This window comes from Schistocerca americana, chromosome 1, assembly GCF_021461395.2.
Source record: "Schistocerca americana isolate TAMUIC-IGC-003095 chromosome 1, iqSchAmer2.1, whole genome shotgun sequence".
In the NCBI taxonomy this organism is placed as follows: Eukaryota; Metazoa; Arthropoda; class Insecta; order Orthoptera; family Acrididae; genus Schistocerca; species Schistocerca americana.
The window spans coordinates 1,066,689,958-1,066,712,762 of record NC_060119.1 but is presented as its reverse complement, the minus strand read 5'-3'; the positions used below and the strand labels follow the sequence as shown (position 1 = coordinate 1,066,712,762).

At 42.9% G+C, this 22,805-nt stretch overlaps 1 protein-coding gene and 1 pseudogene across 1 annotated transcript in view; one reads left to right on the top strand and one right to left on the bottom strand.

The window, feature by feature from the left end:
* LOC124549794 (guanylate cyclase 32E) overlaps nt 1-22,805 on the bottom strand; it is an 828,442-nt gene that overhangs the window by 518,558 nt on the left and 287,079 nt on the right. The window lies entirely within an intron of this gene.
* On the top strand, nt 12,726-12,843 carry LOC124557790 (annotated as a pseudogene).

Sequence of the window (22,805 nt, the reverse complement as noted above, 5' to 3'; positions counted from 1 at the left end):
GTTCATGGTTCCAGTCTCGCTGACTGTAACGTTTTTATCCCTTCTGTGAAAGTGCTACAAGCAGTCAGATCAAACATCGATAAGGAAATCGCAAGAAAATACTTTCGGCTCATAGTGCAATGGTGAAAAAAGGTGCACAAAAGGTAACGCCTCTTTCTGCTGCTGACAAGCGAACTTTGGGTTTCTAGGAATACATAACTTTATTTATGAAACGCCACATTTCCATACCTCTTGAGTATGGCACCGCCTACCAATTAAACACAGACCCAATCGAAATCCAAGTGAGTAGTATTTTACTAATTTGTGTTGACAGAGGCATGCTTGTGCAGGGATACTCAGTTTTATTAAAACAGACTTTCATCATAAGGTTATCTTGGGGAGTTTTATTTCATTTCTTATATTACAGTGCACAATTTTCGTAAGGTTCCTTTTAGTGTCGTTAAAATATTTTGGCACGATGCGCTCTCTCCAGATGCGCTCTCCCCCATACATAATACAAAAGTTTCGAGATGAATCTGCTGCCTGGCCGCCTATTAAAATTGAAAAGAACAAAACGTCACAGAAGTTAGCCCATTTTCCACATGCGACTATTTTGGGTTGAGAAGTAAAGCGAATTATATTCAAAGTTCCATTAGATTGATAACTTCAGCACACAGCAGAATCGCGTTTTAAAAAAAGGTAGCAGTGAATGTACTCAAATTCGCGACATCTTATCTACAGCGCATGATGCTTACCGTTACGCGACTAGCTGACATGTAGCTACAGCAGCTCCAGAAGTCAACAACAACCCCTCCAGAACTTCCGTACTCTACACTGCTGTGAGATAATGCATATGGCCGGATATAGAACTTCTGAGAGACAGACAGTTACAGCTTTTCTTTTGCACTGCACGACGATTTCAAGAAACAGATAGCGCAATAGAGTAGCTCAAGTGGAAAGGAACACTTCCTATCTAAATTTCTGCATCCTGCACTGTTAGCAGTTCTGTGTAGGTGACAGTTACGTGATTTTATTTCGGTGATTACAAAATGGAGTCCAATGTATGCACTGGGTAGCCGAGGCAGCTAGTTCATGGCGATTCGGTCAACCAGGTAAATGAATGTACTGAACATGCTCCAAACCACTGCAGGGAGCCTGTGTGTCAGAATTCTCTTCTGGTGTGGCGCAACGTCATAACAATAGAAAAATGAGACACAGAGAAGACGATTAAGTAGTCTGTTGCTTCGATGATAGGTTTATATAATAATGGTCTGGGTTCGATTCCAGCTTCTCTCGACAATTGAAGCATGTGCACGGATAATGCTCTATGGCACATTTTGCAGTTGTTGGGAAATTGACAAAACTGTTAGTTCCACAGAATTAATACGATATTATAATGTAATAGCAGATATGTATTGTTTGTGCATACAGACTGTGGAAAATACTAATTTCTGGTTTTTGAAATTGCGCTAAGCACAGATTTTTTTAGAGTAAGTAAGTTTTAAAATGGAAAACCGCTGTATGGCAATGGATATACAGCGTTATTCCAGATCAGCCAGTGCTCTGCTGTAATTATAAGGGGTCTCGAATCCAAAAATTGTAAGTAAGAGATTTAAAACAAGATACTAAATAATATTTATTGTAAACTGAATTGCTTGATCTTAAAACAAATAATACAACTTTAGTTTATTAAGTTTAGGCTCAAATCTAGTACATTATAGTCAGTTGTCACACTGCCGGTTTTCATAAAACTGCCTGTATTTTGGTACCATATATTTCGTCTTGTCCAATAGATCCCTTTTCTTCTTCTTATGAACTTTCAGTGTCCCGTTATAGAGCAACCGGAATTCAGATAGCAATGGACAATTTTTTACTTGATGTTCACAACCATGCCTTACAATACAGTGTCTTTCCCATGGGCGAAGCACATTGTGGGTACGGCGCACGCTTAAACCTCTAGGATCGTTACGACACAGCTCCATCCAAAGTACATCGGTAATTTTCAAAGCAGGCGGCTTCTTCAAAAGCAACTCGATGAATCCTATGTCCTTGAAGTCTTCCCTCATCATCTCGTGAATGGTCAGTTTTGAAGGATCGGCAAAGGCCTCAGCAATGACGTGCTTCCATTCTGAAGGAACCATAACTTTTGACACTTTCTTTCTTTTCTCGGTGACTGCAAAATCCCTGTCACAAGGTAGGAAACTGTGTCCCGAACATAAAAACTTCTGGTGTATTTCTGTAAAGTACTTGCAGCTGATCAGATAGAAATAAAGAGCTAAAACTCTCCAGTTGTTGTTCTGCCCGACACAGCGGTCAGACCAAACAATCAGTTTTCGTTCCATACCTTCTTCAAGCGCATCATAATTGTGCGTCACAAATTTAAGCAGACAGGAAACTATTTCGGCTGAATCTCTCCTTGCGGTGGATTCATCCCACAAATTTACGGTGATGTTTCCAGTACCAACGTCATGAATAGTGAAATTATACGACAACAGCTATCTCTGGTAGAATACCGTGGAATGAGTCAATGTAGGACAAAGCAAAACCTGTTGTAGGTCAACACATATAACATGATTATTATTATTCCTCTTAGCCATTACTGTATCGTTTTTAGGGCTTTGAATGCTTAGTCTGCCCTTGAATGATGCAACTGACTCTCTATTTCGATCTTGTGCAGTTCTATTTCATCTGAAGCTGCAATCATTTTGCTAAACAACAAATCGCACAGTCTGCAAGTATCTGATCTAGGTGTTGATAGTATGATCTGCTTATTGACTTACCACGAAACTTTTCGGTAAACAACCGATACATTCTACAGAGGCTGAGATCGGGGTGCAGACATTCTTTTGAGGATTTATTCCTGCTGTAATGGCTCATCTGCTTTGGGAAACTCGATATGTGTTGACGAATAAGAGCCCTGTCGTCATTTGATATGACATGTGGCCTATTGCAGTGTTTTCCTCTACCGTCTTTAGGAGTGGTTATTCCACCTTTTACTTTACGTTGCCGAGTGTGCATTCGTCGCTGGCTGATGGAGAATATGTCAAGCAATGTTTTTTGACACACTTCTTTTGAGTAAACTTTGTATTTGAAAGTAGCTTGTTACCGTGAAGTATCGTCTGTCTTACCTCTCTTGTGCCATGGATTTTATTAAGTATATGGACTGCTCATCGTATGTTAAGGCATGATATTCTTCGTACAGCTTTAACTTCATTTCCAGGTTTATGTCCTCGCATCCTTATTTTGAGCACATTTCTGCACTGCATACACGATCCTGAATAACGAAAACAATCACTATTAATACCTAATATTCAACTAGATTATCAAATTTCACATTCTCTTTTAATAATATAGCATTACTCAGACTGAGTATTCTATTTTTTCGCCAATGATAACTACTGAACTGTAGTTAATTTCATTCACGTTACATACTTTTACTGGAACGTTTTCAGAAGTACACATAACATGTTATTAGAGCCATGTACTCTACAGGGCACGTCGCCGCTTTACAGGACACATATGCTTCTCTAAAGACATACACCTTTTTACAAAACCCATACAGCATCATTCCACTCACCTGTGTTGGAGGCTGTTTCGCAGGAACTACCTTTCCTTTTCGTGATTTATGTTCCAGTCCAGCATCACGAAGCCTTTTTCTCTTAACATCCTGCCAACTATCAATGTTAATTTTCCTTTTCCGTGCATTATTTGCACGTTTCAAACCACTTGCGGTAAGCGTCACCTTGCTGCACTCCGCCATTCTTGTAACGTACAGCATTATTCGCGCAGAGGCGCGAAAACTGTGCGCGTCTCGTCGCTGTTTAGTGTTGCCCTCGGACGGCGAACATGTCAATTATAACAGCAGGCGATGCAGACTGCCGTATACAGCATTATTCCACGCGATTCTACGAAATGTCGAAGTGTGCCATACAGCGTTATTCGTGCGCACGCTTCAATTTTTGATAGGAGGAAACAGATTCTGTTCTTTTCTGGCTATGCCAAGTGTAGAAGGTATAATGGCATTGTGGTCTGAAATTCACATTAAACATGATATTCCTTCTGTACCAAGTAAGCGTTAGAGTGAACCACAATAAAGTCAGGAACGGCGGCATGTAGAAAGTCTATCACCAGTAATCTTTCGAATACTAATTATTTATTTCTAGTGACGAAACAAACGCTATGTAGGGTCACAGGACACTTATTCCATCTTTTCTTTGAGCTTCTGTATGTCGATAAAATTGGTATTGAACTGGGAATGCAACTCACATCGCCCTTAAGGCGGGAATTGATCCCTTCGTGAGAATACAGCACGACTACAATTTCTTGTTCGTTCAAAACTGCAGATTCCTCAACATCTCCACATATATTGCGTATGAATGGGTTCGAATACTGGCCCGGCACTAAAATTTTCATTATGTATTATCAAGCTCTGGCATGAGAACACCTATCTGCTGGTGGATAATAATTTTGCCGAGAAAATTCGATATGTCACAGCTGATTGTGCTTCGACATCAATCCGATTAGGTTCTGGGTTCGAATCCCTGTCTACCACAGAGCTTTACCTCACGGCATTCCAAGTAAGTTGCTTGTGAAGAAGCAATATTTAACATCTCTCGTAGTTCGTTAACAGGGACAACAGATGCTGGGTAGGAATTTCCATCTGTTAAAAATGTTTACGTTATGTAATTTAAAGTTGATATTTGCTAACTGATACTGTCTAAAATCGAGGTATATCACTTTCTGTACGCCTATTCAGGAATGATTGTTAGTTTCCTTCAGTCACGAAATCTTTGCTTAGTCTGAATGACCTGGGTTTGAATCCATATGCAGAACGAGACGGTTCGTCGTGTCATTTGAAATTCATACATATTCTCAACTAGCTGCTCGTGAATAACCTAAATTTTTAATGTCATTTTGTGTTAAATAATAAGTACGGTATGTTACTTTGAAGAAGAAATCATGAATACGACGAACTTACTATATGCGTTACCTGTCTGACGTAATAATGAGAGAGGCAACATTTGGGTATGTCATTTATTGTAATAAATGTGAGCCTACAAGCCTTAAGGATAGTCTTACCCATGATAAGGTGTTCCCTGATATTTGTAGTATCGTGGTATTAATTTACATCTTGAGTTATTGCGATACTGAGCAATGTTTTCTAGTGGTGATTTGTTCGAACCATTTTCAACAGTCAAACGACTGTACTGAGGAGCGATTAGAGGACCTGCTAGACAGCTGCGTTATGAGGGTTGCATGCGAATCAGTCGAAATGCAGTTCAGGTTGTTCGGATACTTTCGAGCACGACTCTACATTTGTGGACTGACCGTGAATCTCTTTTCCAAGCTTTATAGGAGCAAGGGCTAGATAAAAAAACTCCTACACTGGTTGAGGAAACGTTAACTGACACTAGTTCTAAAGTTAAATTAATGGGAGAAATTTCTGCAACATTTGATATGAAGACTGGCGTTAGACAGGGTGATGGACTCTCCCCATTACTGTTTAACTGTATTTTGGAAAAGGTGATTACAGAATGGGGAGAGCAAAAGTCGCGTCCTAGTATAGATTAGTCATTCAAGTTAGACACATGTAATATTACAGTAAATTGTCTCGCCTTTGGAGATGATCTGGCAGTTTTAACTAGGGGTAGTACCACAGCTCAAAAACAAATTCGAATTCTTACAGAAGTTGAGGGAAAAATAGGACTACAAATATCATTCGGAAAAACAGAATATATGACATACAAGAAATAGGCACCAATGTTTTGAACACAAAATATGGGAAAATAAAAAGAGTTTCTTAGATTAAATATTTGGGGAAATCATACAAGAAAACAGTCTGGAAAAATCTGCAAACGAAGATCGTTGTCAAAAAATGGCAACTGCATTCAGATTAACATAAAATATTTATAATAAAAGATCACTTTCTGAATTTAGTAACCTAAGGTGTTACAGCACTGTAATCAAACCTGAATGTCTTTTTGAGGCTGAAACTTTAATTTTAAATAGCAGGAGGGATATTGAAGAAATTAAAAAGAAAGAAAGATTATTACGGAAATATTAGGCCCCAAAATTACTGATGGATAAACTTATGGGTTGAGAAGTAGTTAGGGTATGGAAAAGTACACAGACATACATGGTGACATGAGAAAAGAAAGACGTAAATTTTATGGACACATTGAAAGAACGGCACCCACTAGGTTGACAAAACAAATAGTAGAATTCTACTAAAACAGAAGTAAAGCCAAAACTGAGCCAATTAAATGGATCACTGCGATTAAGGAGGATCTTAAGGTAACTGGTATAACTCAGACAGACGTTACATATAGAAAAACATACAGGCAAAAGATATTTTCTTGAAAAGTTGGTCAGAGGGAAATTAGAAAACGGACTGTAACACCATGGCCTGATGAAAGAAAGACACTTCGTTCTGAAAGGATGAAACAAATTTTGACACAAAGGAAGACCAACCATCAGAAGTGACATTGATGGACTGTACCTCGCGTGTGCGTATTGGGCCCATACGTGAATAATAATAATGGTAATAATAATAAAGAGATCTACTACATAGTTCACCAAAAAGAAATGCAGAATCTCTTATTTCTTAAAAATCGTCTACCACCGATAGTTCCGTGGCCAACAGCATTGCCAGAGAGCATCTGAGAGCACAGTTGGCTTCCTTTGTAAAATCACTGAACTACTGCCGTTGTGGTCTTCAGTCTGAACGCTACCATGTGCAATCATCTTCATCTCTATACAGCTATTGCAACCTACAACCACTTGAACCTGGTTACTGTAATCAGGTCTTGGCCTCCCGCTCTAAAATTTTCCCTCTAACCCCCCCCCCCCCCTCGCCGCCCCCCTCGCTTCACCACATAATCACACCTGTCTCCCACACACACGCATCCATCCCTTCTCAAACTGATTATTCCTTAATGCCTCAGTATGCGTCCTATCAATCTATAGCTTCCTTTAATTAACCTGTGCCATGGTATTCAGATGATGCTGTCGTTTAGCATCTAGTAAAGTCATCGAGAGGTCAAAACCGTTCACAAAATTATTCAGATGAGCTATCTGAATAGTGCGAAGAGTGGCTGTTGACATAAACAATAAAACGTGTGAGGCCTTCCACATGAGTACTAATAATAGTACTTTCAATTCTAGTTATACGATAATTCACTCAGATATAAAGGTCGTCGGCTCAACTAATTACCTGTGGATTACAGTTATAAATTACTGAAACTGGTACCATCCCACAGATAATGTAGTAGGTAACGCTAACCAAAGACTGTGTTTTATTAACAGAGCATTTAAAGACTATTTGTAGGAGGCATGTGGAATCTGCATTAAGAACCAGTTATTATGAGGAATACGTTTGCTCTAAGTATGTGGTGTTCTTCGTGAATATTCTTAACAGTAATAATGTAAGAGAAACCTTTTTTATCGATTTCCTTCCAAATACACTCAAAGGCCTTGTTCAGTACATAAATAAAAGGCACTGGGATTTTATCTCAGTCAAAACATTACACGAAAATGTCATAGGAAGAAATTAAATATGAAGATATGCATTGACTTTGACATTTCCACGTACCTAATCCAATCCGATATAACTAAAAGAAGTGACTTTTGCCATTATTCTACGGACAGAGCAACAGAAGATAATGAAAGAAAGAGTCCTGTAACATTGATGGTCGGAGATTGAGTTGTTGTTCAACCACCTAACCGGAAAAGGTTTTCATGCTCCTTAACACACGATGTTTGAGAGTTATGTCTTCAGTGTGCCTGGTGAGCGTTAAGTGACTGTAATGGTAGTGTGTGTAGTGTGGCAATGTGAGATGGACGAGAGTGAAAGCCGAAGATGTCATATAGCCCACTCCTCCGCATTAGAGCTAAGGGAACCGTCCTGTGTCCAATGGACGTACCAAATCACCATCAACAATTTCACACAGGCTCACATCATGACATACTGTGGAAACAATTGGTACTGAATCAAGGACATTTGTGCGAAATTTGGTGATCAGAAACTTTATGGCTCCACCTCCTTTTCCCCTTCTGTCAAATGCGCGTGGTCAAAAATTCTTCCGATTAGAACTACACACACACACACACACACACACACACACACACACACACACACGCGCGCGCGCGCGCGCGCGCGCGCGCGCGCGCGCGTGTGAAGGTATTAGCGACCTCAGCTGCGGAAGCGACAACCATAATGCGCAAACAGGAGGAATTTTTTTTTTTTTTTTTTACTTTATTGTTATTTTAAAACCTGTACAACAGGCAGGCTGTCAGCAGCACACTACGCTGCTCTTCAGCCATAGAATATACAAGCAGCAAAAACAGGAGAAGACACAGAAGTTACAGAACGGTGGGCAATAATACAGGAGACACATAGAGACAAACACGGAGCCGTTCACACTCGTCGATAATCCACACTGCTAGCTGATGAGACGACGCACGAACACTGAAGATGACGATGGCACTGGTGAACGATGGAGTGGACGGTGAACACTGAACACTGAACACTAAACACGACGGCACACACACAAAACACTGATGGCGGTGATCTCCGGCGCGCGAATGTCCACGTAACGTGTGCGAGTCCGGGGACCTGCCAAGAGGGGAAACAGGAGGAACAGGCAGAGTGACATAAATATATTCCACAGCTGAAGTCTTGTTGAAAGCGTGATTCGAACAGGCTATCTCAAAACAAGTACAGTATTTAGATATGAAGTCACTACGCCGAATTCCGAGCGTTATGATTAAGTACCCGTTTATACTGACTTAAACAGAGCCGATTCCCTGTATACGGCGGGGGAAAAAATTAGTGACGTCGATCTTGATCCGATGATAGCAAATGCCACCTGGTGGATAGTAGATGTACTGCTAATGGTTTCGCCGTAATCCGCCAACAGATAGCGTAGTGGCAGAGCTAACACATCGCCAATTCTGCCTACCGTTCAACAGGGAATGCCCATAGCCAAAACGCTCAGTGTGGTGCAGTGGTGCAGACGTATGAAGCTAGCAGGCAGTCATGCCACGGAGACACACTCGTGCTTCCTACAGCCAACTGCGAGGATTTCAAAGGGGTCAAATTGTGACCTCGCGAGGTGGTGGCATGGTCATTTCTGAGAATTTCCTCGCAAGTTGAACGTGATGCGTCAGCTGTGCAACGATGTTTGCATTAGTGATCCCATGAATACTAAAATGTAGACTTTCACGGCCGGAAATATCATGTCCATTATAATTATCCGGGCTGTTATGCCGTGGTCGGTTGACGAATTCTGTGTCGATTCCCAACGTTTCGTCTCCGACTGCGGGAGACATCTTCGAGGGGGTCTGTAGCTCAATGGAAGGTCCAACACACCCACTGGCTCGCTGCTGACTGTCAGCAGCGAGCCGGTGGGTGTGTTGGACCTTCCATTGAGCTACAGACCCCCTCGAAGATGTCTCCCGCAGTCGGAGACGAAACGTTGGGAATCGACACAGAATTCGTCAACCGACCACGGCATAACAGCCCGGATAATTATAATGGAGATCCCATGAATATTCTCACTTCTGTGGACGAGATTCTATGTATCCATGCAGCACACACGCCCGCCAGAACCATCGCATTGTAAGGGTAGCAGTGGCACATCGTATAACTACCACAGCACAGGTAAGAGGACTTGTGAGCTCAGACGTATCAACACGGACTGTTGGGAACTGGTTATCAACAGTGCGACTACGAGCACACTTACCTCTGGCTCATCTTCCACTCAAGCACAGCGTCAGTATGCACGGCTCGACTGGTGGCGTCAGAGGATCACTTGAAGATGGAATGGCGCACAGTGGTCTTCAGCAATTAAAGCAGGTTCTACCTGCACGCAACTGGTGGTCGTCGGCGGGTACGATGTTGACCTGGTGATTGCTGTTTCGTACAGTGCATTTGTCTAAGACACACTGCCGCACCCCGGGCCATATGGTCTGGAGTGAAATAAGCTAAAACCCTCGTTCATCTGTAGTATTCCTGGAATGGACGCTAATCAGCTCTCGGTATATGCAGAATATTGTTAGACCCGGTTTTTTTCATTTCTTGCCACAGGAAGATGATGTTTTGTTCCAACAGGATAATGCTCGCCGACACACTGCCCATAAAACTAAATGTGCTCTGCAAGACGTGCAGAAACTTCGTTTGCCAGAACCATCTCTGGACTTGTCTCCAATCGAGCACATGTGGGATATGATGGGATGAGAAGTGACTCATGCGACTCGTCAACCAACATATCTCACAGAACAGCTGGAGTGGGCGTGGAACAACGTATCCTAGAAAGGTATTCGCCCTTTTATGATCGAATGGACGCCAGAGTCAGAGCCTGCTTGCAGACCGTGGAAGCTACACTATGTACTAATAATGTTCCTCCTGCTGTCTGTAGCTGTCATGAATGCTTTGATTACCACCACAGGCTCCTGTAACATAACACTGCTCTGCCCCCCCCCCCCCCCCCCCCTCCCAGGCACACATAAGCTTTGCATCCATGGTGCGGTGGATGCTGCAAGCAGTCGTTCGGACAAGACCATTGATCTGGTGTAACAAGAAACTCAGTTCGACCAGGCGACAAGCTTACATTGATCCACGATCCAGTCTCAATGGTTGTGTTCCTGTAGCAATTATAACTGACGGTATCATTTCACCAACATGGGAACACATACAGGTCGTCTTTGTTCAACAAAGTGCACGAAAGCGGTGCTATGAAACACTTTTGTCGTCTGATCTGCCACAGATCGCTGTCTATCCAACATGACATCGACGTTTAAGTCGCCGAAGTGGTGTCAAACACCAGAGGGCCGAACACCCCAGGAGGGTCCTCCACATACTCCCCCCCCCCCCCCCACCCCCTATACACACACCTTGTCTACTTGTTGTTTCACTGTCCATGAACCAATTTTTATAGAAGCTCGTGGCAGTAACAAGCAGACAGCCGACCAGCTTTGCCGTTTCCGAGATGTTTGCTCCCACGCAGCCGGCCATAACAATCAGCCCTTTGTCAAAGTCACTTACGTCTTCGTATTTCCCCATTTTGAGCCCATATCTTCACTAGAATGATTCCCCATGAATCTCTGCTCCACTTACATAATTTCCTTACCACATACTTTCCTTACCGCCTCATACGTCCGCAATACTTCTAAGAAGCAATTAATGACGTGGTGGGCTGTCGTCATAGCGTTTTACCTCGCCTGAGTGTGTGAGGAAGGTTAGTGGTTCCGAGGGAGGTACGAGGGGGGGGGGGGGGGGGACAACGGATGGAGTGGAGTCTTCGTGTGCAGTAGTTTTCTCAAAATTGTGATGTTAATTGAGGTGACAAAAGTCATGGGTCATCTCTTAATATCGTGCTCGAACTCTATTCATCCGGAGTAGTGCAGAAACTCGTCGTGACATGAACAAGTCTTTGTAAGTCTCGTGCTGCCTCTATAGCCATCCATTATTGCGAAAGTGTTGCTGGTGCACGACTTTCTGCAAGAACTGGCCTCTCGATTATGTACCATAAATGTTCGTGGTATTCCCAACTGCGAACAATAGTGGCACGCTGTCATGCCGCATTGCCGTCCATAGAAATTGCATCCTTGTTTGGGTACATGAGGTGCATGAATGGGTGCAAATGTCCTCCAAGTTGTCGAACATAACCATTTCTAGCCAACGATCAGTTCAATTGGACCTGAGAACTTAGTCCATTCTATGTAGACACAGCCCACACCATCATGAAGCCACCATCTATTTCCACAGTTCCTTGTCACTTTCGGCACATGGGTTCGTGGGGTCTGCGCCAAAATCGAAACCTACCGTCAGTTCTTTCCAACAGAAATCGTGGTTCACTTGAGCAGACCACAGTTTTACAGTCGTCTACGGTCCACCCGGTATGGTCACGAGCCGAGGAAAGGTGTGGCAGGTGATGTGCTGTTAGCAAAGGTACTCGCTTCGGTCGTTTGCTGCTACAGCTTATTAACGCCAAACTTCGCCACATTGTCCTAGTGGGTACATTCGTCGTATGTCCCCCACTTATGTCTGTACAGTGTTCCTCGTCTGTTAGCACTGAAACACTAGACAAACGCCGCTGCTCTCGGTCGTTACGTGAAGGCCGATGGCGACTGTATTGTCCTTGGTGAGACATAACGCCTGAAATGTGATATTCTCGGCATTCGTTTGACACTGTGGACCTCGGAAAACTGAATTCCCTAACGATTTGCGAAATGGAATGCCATATGCGTCTAGCTGCAGCTACAATTCGGCGTTTAAAGTATATCTCCGCTGATCAGACGTATCACGTCGGAAACCGCCTGACGTGAATCACCTCAGCATAAATAACAGCTCCATCAATGCACTGCCATTTTATACCTTGCTTACGCGGAGCTAGCGCTATCTGTATATGAATATATCGCCATCCCATGACTTCAGCTATCTAAGTGTAAGGTTTCTAACCAACAATTACCGGGTGGCGTAAAATAGATGTTAGAAAGTTTTTACCTGTTACGACATAATAGATTTTTGTTTTCATATTGCTGCTACACCGGAAAACCTGAAATTTAACACATAAAGTTTTCAAAGTGCTTTGCTTCTCCACCATAGTGTGTGTAGAGCCTTGAACTAAAGACTGTGATGATTTTCTGAATAACATGATTTTAGACTGTACAAATCTCAGTGTAAATTGCAGTAACAACATCGTGGAATGTTTCAGATGCATATTTTTAGACTCCGTATTTCAGATGACAACGGCCTTGCCGCAGTGGTAACACCGGTTCCCGTCAGATCACCGAAGTTAAGCGCTTTTGGGCTGGGCTAGCACTTGGATGGGTGACCATCCGGTCTGCCGAGTGCTGTTGGCAAGCGGGGTGCACTCAGCCCTTGTGAGGCAAACCGAGGAGTTACCTGATTGAGAAGTAGCGACTACGGTCTCGTAAACTGACATACGGCCTGGAGAGCAATGTGCTGACCTCATGCCCCTCCATATCCGCATCCGGTGACGCCCGTGGGCTGAGGATGACTCGGCGGCCGGTCTGTACCGTTTGGCCTTCATGGCCTGTTCGGACGGAGTTTAGTTTGGTTTAGTATTGCAGATAACCTCATTAGAATTAATCACACAGACTGAGATCGTGATTGAAGGGGCCCGCACCACACTATCTCTAGTGAATACTAGGTTGTCCATCGGAACGACCTGATCTCTGAACGCTTCTTAAATGAAATGGAAGACGTCCGCAGTACGATGTGGACGTAAACCATCCTGCATCAGTCAGTAGTTCAGAACAATTCGGCACCTCCATCCAGCTGGTACAGATTCATGCTCCAGTACTTGTTTTAACTTTTGTCAAAAGTTTTTTTAGATTATTCAGTCACCAAAGAAACTGGTTACAATTTGCATGGAAGCGTTAGACGTGTGACACGTTGTTCCATTTTGTTGGAAAGAACCTTCTGTAAGTTCGACGTCATCCAGGTGCTCCACAAATGTATAAAGACACCCGTGTAACCTGTAGTGTGTAAAGATTGTTTCGAAGAATATGGGGCCAACAATCCTTGAAGCTGACACCTTGTACCACACTCGTATCTTTTCGTGATAGAGTGGTGTTTACACCAGCCCGTATCTGCTGTTTCGTGCGTTAATGCAACCTGACAGATGTAACCATGCCTCATCTGTAAACCAAGTTATTGGGAGAACGTATGGACGTTGAATAAAAGACATTTTAAACCATCGACAGTAACGCATTCTTTCGTCACGATCTGTTTCTCCGTATGGTCACAAAACCGATTCTTCGCAGCTCTCTAACTTATGTCGTATGAAATGCGTGTCTCCGGGCTTAATGGGTGCAGCGACTTCCTTGGAGAACTCTCCAAGCGTCTTTGAACATTACCAGTAGCCTCTGCACGCAATGATGGTACCTTTTTACCATTGTCGCACCTCAGTACACCAGTTGTTTCCACAGAGCGAGGTGGCCCAGTGGTTAGCACGATTGACTCGTATTCGGTAGAACGACAGTTCGAACCCGCGTCCGGCCATCAAGATTTAGATTTTCCGTAATTTCTCTAAATCGTTCCAGGTTTATGGTGGGACAGTTCCTTTGAAAGGACACGGCAGAATTCTCTCCCCATCCTAGACACAAACCCAGCTTGTGCTCCGACTCTAATGATCTCGACGTCGACGAGACGTTAAACCCGAACTTCTTTCGTCTTCTTTCAGTTGTTTCCACCTTACTTACAATCGATAAAATTGTTGACTTTGTTGAAATATCACGCACATTGAATTCTATCCGAAATATCCGTTGTGTTGCATCCGAGAGTCAGTCTTCCAATATGATTTCACAATAAAAACCCGCTCTGGAAGCGTATACGGCATGTTTGTGCCATCTAAAGACTGCGAAAAAAATCACTGGTTTTTCGTTATTGTATGTGGCCGAACTAAACGGTGACAGACTTCACAACAGCAACCGGCAACGCTGCGAACGAGGTAACACGAGCCAAGCAAGCGAGGCATTACACCGGACAAAGGACCTCATGCATAGAAAAAATAATCAACTTGCCAACAACGGGTGGTACGTCTGGTTCTGCCAGAGCTACAGAGACAGGGACGAGAAAAACCGATACCGGTATTTTATTTCCGAATAACCGATGATTTTGGGTATCTGCTTCGTCACGCCGGCCGAAGTGGCCGAGCGGTTCTAGGCACTTCAGTCTCGAACCTAGCGACTGCTACGGTCGCAGGTTCGAATCCTGCCTCGGGCATGGATGTGTGTGATGTCCTTAGGTTAGTTAGGTTTTAGTAGTTATAAGTTCTAGGGGACTGATGACCTCAGCTGTTAAGTCCCATAGTGCTCAGAGCCATTTGAATCATTTTTTTGCTTCGTCACACTCCCAGTTATAACAGTTTTTTTGCTGCTTACCGAGTGAAAAAAATCGAAATTTCAGTTAACCAAACCTGCGGTTTTTGTTTATAAGTAAACCTTTTTAAAAAGGACTAATTTTTACTCGTAAAATTTGCATTGCCTGAAACATAGTTTTATTATACAAAATGGGAAATACGATCAGTGCTATTTTTAAGTGTTTAACAATGCCGACAGAGACGAGAAACAAACACGTGGCATAACAATTGGCACAGCATTGCTGAGACAATAATATCCCTGTTGCAGTGTGTCGTGACTTAACGTACGTGTGGACGCACAGTGTGCAAGAGTGTCCCCATCTGGTCTGTAAGGTAGTTTCTCGATGCCGTCGCCTGACATCTGTTGTATTGCATAACGGCACCAACTCTCTTACGGAAATATGTTTACGGGCTGACTTAGCAAGGAAGCAAAATGCTTCATTTGCTCTAAATGATTAAAGATTTCTCTCCCATTTATGTTAAATAAGAAAAGAGGAAGGAAATTTTGTCGGCAGTAAGAAATTAAAAATTCAACAATTCATTCGTAGTGTACAATAAAAATGCAAAATAGGTGATGTGCTGCATCTGTCTACATAATATGCCTTTATGTGCCTGTTGCCATTGAAATCAGGCAAGCTAACACGAATAAGTTCCTCAACCTCGGTTCTCACCCTTTAGCGCTGACTGTTCGTAATGCCCAAATAGTGGTATGATCCCCAATTACAACATGATTCCCACTGTACAAGTTATTAGGGTTTCTTCTCATTCCATTCACGTATGGAGCACGGGGAGACGGACTGTTTGAATGCCGCTATGTGTGCTGTAATTATTCTGATATTATCCTGACGATCCCTATGGAGCGATACGTGGTGCGTTGTAGTATATTCCTAGAATCTTCATTTAAAGTCTGTTATTTGTAGACTTTCTCGGAGTAGTTTGCGGCCATCTTCAATAGTCCGCCAGTTCAGTTTCTTCAGTATCTCTGTGATACTTTCTAATGGGTCAAACAAACCTGTGACCATTCGTACTGCCCTTCTCTGTATGTGTTCGCGTTGTTTGGTACGGGTCCCATACGCTGGAGCAATGTTCTAGAACCTACTTATAAGTGTTTTCCTTCGTAGGCTGATTGCACTTCTCCACTGTTGTACCAATAAACCGAAGTCTAGCAGGTGCTTTACCCACAACTGAGCCTATGTGATAATTCTATATCACATCCCTAAAAGTATTATACTCAGGTATTTGTTTGAGTTGGCGGGGTCTAACAGTGACTCATTGACATTACAGTCATAGCATACTATGTGCACAATGTTACATTTCTCAGCATTTAAAGCAAGTTTCTAGACTTTGTACGAGATTGAAATCTTATCAAAATCGGACTGAATATTTATGCTGCTTCCTTCAGACAGTACTTCGTTATAGACAAGTGCATCGTCTACGGAAAGCCTGAGGTTATTATTAATATTGTCTGTTAAGGTTCTTAATACACAACATGAACAGCAAGGGTTCCAACGCACTTCCCTGGAGCACACCAAAGTTACTTCTATATCTGACGATGGCTCTCCATCCACGATAACTCGCTGCGTCCTCCCTACCAAAAAGTCCTCAGTTCAGGCACAAATTTCACTTGGTACCCCATATGATAGTAAATTTGACAATAAGCGTAGGTGTGATAATGAATAAAATGCTTTTCGGAAATCAAGAAATGCAGCTTCTACAAGCCTGCCTTGATCCACGGCTCTCAAAATGTTTCAACCTTTTGAGTAGAGCTACAAAAAATTAGAATCAGTCGTATTCAACCACTTACCACTTTTCGGGAAAATTAGCGAATGGGGGGCGGGCTAAGTTTTCTTTTAACTCTCTATTTAATTTAACATTTTGATTCTACGTATCTTGAAACTAAGCAAGTCAAAAGTTTTCAATCTTTGTTCGATTTCTACGTTTAGTACAGCAAATAATTTGAGCGGTTTTAATAATCAGATTAAACTGCCGTGAAAAAAACAAAAACGATTTAACCGAACACAGGTTGTTTCAGCGATAACCGCCATCCCTACACTGAGAACATTAAAAGAACCTTCCTATTTATACGAGTTTTTAATTGTCTATTTAGTTTAACATTTTCATTCTACGTATCTTGAAACTAAGTAAGTCAAAATTTTTCAAACTTCTACGTTTAGTACAGGAAATAGTTTCAGCAGTTTTAACAATCAGATTAAACTGCCGTGGAAAAAAACCGATTCAACCGAAAACCGGTTGTTTCAGTGATAACCGCCATCCATACACTGAGATCATTAAAACAACCTTTCCCGTTTATACGAGCTTTGGAAAGCAATTGTGATCCACTGAAGTTGTTCAAATTTATATGGATCACCCTGTAGATGTCTGTCGCCTTAGCCATACACTTCAAGACACCTTGACAGAGCTTGACTGCTTTCCTGCGTGACGCCAGTTCCCTCAGTGCCCAACAGGCACGTACGGAGCCTAACAGATCGCGGCAAATCCGGAACGAGAGGTGTCTGGGCAGTGTGCCGCATATGGGAACGCTTTTCTGGAGCGTCGGGATGTGGTCGGGACGTGTCGTCTGCGGCGTCCCGTGGCGTCTCCGTGTTTGCAGAGCCGAGACGCGGGGGCGGCAGATAAGGCGGAGTGCGCTGGATGTTTGCCGCGACCTCTCCACTGCCCGGGGGTGTCGACCTGGCGCTGGAGGAACCTCGCTGGGAGCTGAAGGCGCGCACTCCCGAAGACCATCTTCTTTATCTGAAACCCTATTACTCTGGAAATCCTGTCACTGCAATCCCTCTACCACAATTCTTGAAGGAGGCAGAAGTAACGCAGTATCTGCTCCACCCGTTGAGATGCTTACACTGACTACTCACGTTATTTTTTTATTTCCTGTTTTCTAGCTTAACCGATCCCAGCACGTAAACTACACTACTGGCCATTAAAATTGCTACACCACGAAGAAGATGTGCTACAGACGTGAAATTTGACCGACAGGAAGAAGGTGCTGTTATATGCAAATCATTAGCTTTTCAGAGAATTCACACAAGGTTGGCGCCCGTGGCGACACGTACAACGTGCCGACATGAGGAAAGTTTCCAACCGATTTCTCATACACAAACAGCAGTTGACCGGCGTTGCCTGGTGAAACGTTGTTGTGATGCCTCGTGTAAGGATGAGAAAAGCGTATCATCAGGTTTCCGAATTTGATAAAGGTCGGATTAAAGCCTATAACGATTGCGGTTTATCGTATCGCGATATTGCTGCTCGCGTTGGTCGAGATCCAATGACTGTTAGCAGAATATGGAATCGGTGGGTTCAGGAGGGTAATACGGTACGCCGTGCTGGATCCCAACGGCCTCGTATCACAAGCAGTCGACATGACAGGCATCTTATCCGCACGGCTGTAACGGATCGTGCAGCCACGTCTCGATCCCTGAGTCAGCAGATGAGGACGTTTGCAAGACAACAACCATCTGAAGGAACAGTTCGACGACGTTTGCAGCAGCATGGAATATCAGCTCGGAGACCATGGCTGCGGTTACCCTTCACGCTGCATCACAGACAGGAGCGCCTGCGATGGTGTACTCAACGACGAAGCTGGGTTCACCAATGGCAAAACGTCATTTTTTCGGATGAATCCAGGTTCTGTTTACAGCATTATGATGGTCGCATCCGTGTTTGGTGACATCGTGGTGAACGCACTGTAGGGAAGCAGCCTACTCAGGCCTTAGTAAATTCACATCAGTCTTTCCATTGTGTGCCATCCAGTCCGCTGTAACTAGCTCTGACGTCATAAAGGTTGCGCAATACTTTAAAAATCAAGTGAATAACCTGAAATGGTTCTAGCATGTCAGGATTAATACTAAATTATTGTGTGTTGAATATCAGTTCGATAACTTTATCCATTTTCGAAATTTGGACGTTTTTCTGTAAAAATCATTGGCGCAACAGAAAGGAGCTAGAGGCTTCAAAATTTATAATTAGATTCCTTTTTCATAAATATTTAATAGAAACAGTCTTCTGGATCTCACAATTTAAGATTTTAGTTGAAATTCAATATTCTCTGGTTTTTGTCTTAAAAATTAAGGAAGCAAGATAGATTAAGTAGGCTAATAAATAAGGCTAGGATGTTTATATTTAAGTAGAATGGAGATCCGCTATAATCATAAAGATGTGAGAAGTTTCATTTAAATACCTATAAAACTATAGCGATAGCGTATCTCCAAAGGGTCACTTCAGAGCTCGTCTACTGCGTGCACTGTAATTAAATTAATTCTCTCGCCCAAAATATTTAACTTAGCCACGTCAAACTTTTATCATGATTACTTACCTGTGTTCTGAATGCACATTTAAATTAAGAGCTTGATCGCCCAGCCGGTCGCGGTGGTCTAGCGGTTCTAGGCGCTCAGTCCGGAGCCGCGCGACTGCTGCGGTCGCAGGTTCGAATCCTGCCTCGGGCATGGATGTGTGTGATGTCCTTAGGTTAGTTAGGTTTAAGTAGTTCTAAGTTCTAGGGGACTGATGACCATAGATGTTAAGTCCCATAGTGCTCAGAGCCATTTGAACCATTTTTGAGACTTCATCGCCCATCAGCAAAAGAAGCTATGATTTATTCGGTAACCTAAAGTGGTGCATTACTAGTCCAGCGGCTAGTCGGGAGAGCCGGAAAGATCAGGCGTTCCCTTAGCCGTCCGCACCGCGGCTTTATATATAAGAACGCTGCGCGAGGAAGCAAGGCCCCAGTTCTCTCCAGACGCTGAATAGCACGCCATCTGTGTCGGGAGTCGCGTCGCTTCGCGTCGGTATCATTGCTATAAACAGCCTCGGATGCCGTATTAAGTTACTCGAGATACGCGTAACCATGAAATCATTTTCGAGTGAAGTGTTAATTCTGGGTTGACTATAATTATCGATCTTCAGTTTGCGTATTGTCGTATTTTCACGTGCCAGCCGCGGGACAAACATTCTATCATTAGTTAGCGTGACGTTTGATGAACCTTATCATCAAATTATGGCGAGCATTCATTTAAATATTTAATTTGGACAGTTATAGTGGCATCAGCGCATTAGACTCTGAACTGCTCTGTTAGCTAGATTGTGTGGATTCTTTTGTTTTCATCTGTGACTTTCAGAATACAGGACGTTTTTTCACGACTGTTTTTGATTATAAATCCCAGACAATCTCCTAATTCCTCAGAGCTATAAGCTGTAACTATAAGTGTATTCTCAGATGAAGTAGGCACTATGAATTATAATTACAGGCTTCACGTTTTGCTAATCACTTTCTGGTTGCCAATATTGTAGTTAGAGAGCCAGTGTTGAGAACGGCGAAAGACAGCATAAATAACATTCTAAATAATAGGAACATTTTAAACAACATATTTTCCTATCAGCCGCCCCACAGCACTCTGGAAGCGTGTATTCGTCATCGCCATACTGGCGTATCACCCGGCGTGATGGTATGGGGTGCCACTGGTTACACGTCTCGGTCACTTCCTGTTCGCATTGACGACACTTTGAACAGTGGACGTTACATTTCAGATGTGTTACGACCCGTGGCTGTACCCTTCATTCGATCCCTGCGAAACCCTACATTTCAGCAGGATAATGCACGACCGCGTGTTGCACGTCATCTACGGGCCTTTCTGGATACAGAAAATGTTCGACTGCTGCCCTGGCCCGCACATTCTCCAGATCTCTCACCAATTGAAAACACCTGGTCAATGGTGGCCGAGCACCTGGTTCGCCACAATACGCCAGTCACTACTCTTGATGAACTGTAGTATCGTGTTGAAGCTGCATGGGCAGCTGTACCTGTACATGCCATCCAAGCTCCAATTTACTCAATGCCCAGGCGTATCAAGGCCGATATTACAGCTATAGGTGGTTATTGTGCGTAGTGATTTCGCAGGAGCTAAGCACCCAAATTGCGTGAAAATGTAATGACATGTCAGATCTAGAATAATATATTTGTCCAATGAATACCCGTTTATCATCTGCATTTCTTCTTGGTGTAGCAATTTTAATGGCCTGTAGTGTACATATTCGAGCACTCTGTACACATGGCTGAGAGATACGGTGCAGTGATCCGACACTGGTCTCATATTCGGTAGTACAGTGGTTCAAATTCTCTTGGGGGCATCTACTGATCCTATGTTTCCCTAAACTGTACTCCAATTTTTCCTCACTCTTTTCCAATCCGCCCTTGTGTCCCGACTCTAATGATCTTGTCGTCGACGCGATATTCATCTCTAACTTTCTTTTCTCCTGCTTTCTACAGTGGTTATCGCGGCTGAGGAAGAGTTTATGGAAGAAGACTGAGACAGCCACAACTACAACGATAAGTTGCAGCCAACATTTACATACATTATACATGAATGGCTGTGATCTCCGAGAATGTATTTTTTAGCATACGAGTGGAGACTGAAGATGAACTTCCATACGGAGTAATGACAGTAGTGAATGTCACGAACACCCCCTCCCCCGGACTTTGCCCCCCCCCCCCCCTTCTGCCCCCGCGCGCTCTGCGCTCGTTGGTACACACCGCGTCTTGTACATGTCCACCACGGCACTCGGGGTCACAGCGTCAAGTTACTAAGTTACTTCACATGAAGATTGGCGTATAAGAGCCCCAAACCGGTCCTGTGTTAAATAAAAAGAAACTTACAACTGTAGCTGTATTTTCAATCTCTGTCCCTACAGACCGCTACTGTGACAAACTGAGTAATAGTGTAAGGTGGCTATAATTTCGCACCTTACAAGCACTGATCCGCATACTTTGCCGTGATCTACAACCACATTAGGTAATATTGCATAGGTAGTACATTGTAGATACGAATTTTTAAAGGAGACTGACATTGTAAATGATTGTTAACACTTACTGCATGAAAGGTGACGGAGTATCTGTATTATCATACTAGTAGAGGTTGGAACGACAGTGGAAACGAAACGGCAGAGGGAACTCAAGCCCTGGGTGGAAGGCCTCCTGCCTCGGGAATGGATATGTGTGATTTCCTTAGGTTAGTTAGGTTTAAGTACTTCTAAGTTCTATGGGACTGATGACCTCAGATATTGAGTCCCATAGTGCTCAGAGCCATTTAAACTATTTTTTTTAATCCAAGAGTAAGTGTCGTAAGCGGAAGATGAAGAAAGCCAATGTAGTGTTGTAGAAAGCACGTCAACTTCTGTAGTTTCTAGTCACTATTGCTTAACATTTATATCAAAGAGGCGTGATTTGTTGATAAAGTAGCACTTCTAGCAGAGAGTAAAGAACAGGAAGACCAAGTGGAATTGACAGGCTACTATGGACAGATTTCAGTCTGATAATGAAATAGATGAAAAGCAGCAGAATTGACATTAACGACTTGCTGAACATAATTCAGAATGACAAATCAGACAAAGGGAACCAATGACTCTACGCAAGAAGATAGATATTATAATAATGACCGTAATATGGAATACATTATATGTGGAATGGTGAAGACGAGCAAGCCAGTCTCTTAGAAAGAGATTAGGCGAATAGTTTGCTGGAACAGTACATAGTGAGGGTTGCTGTGTGGATGTGAAACGTAGTTCTAAAAGGAACTAGAAAGTGAAGAGTACCAAGCATTAGAAATGGGGCCCTCCAAAGCATTTACGAAGTTAAACTGATAACAAAATAAGAAATTAAGGTGACTCAGGTGAAAATTCATTGTGAAGACCAATCTCTGGATGAAAATGCTATTTGTTATCACAGAAAGTACTGTGTTAACACATTTGTACAGAAGAAAATCAAATACTCTTGTAAGTATGGTATGCTTACAGGACAAAAGTAAGTGTACCTCCTATAATCCAATTGTTTTAGGTTGACCAAGGAACGTGACCCTGAGATTATCATTAATAGAATCAAATTACTATTATTTTGTTTTAGATTTAAGTCTGTGAAATATATCGATTGTT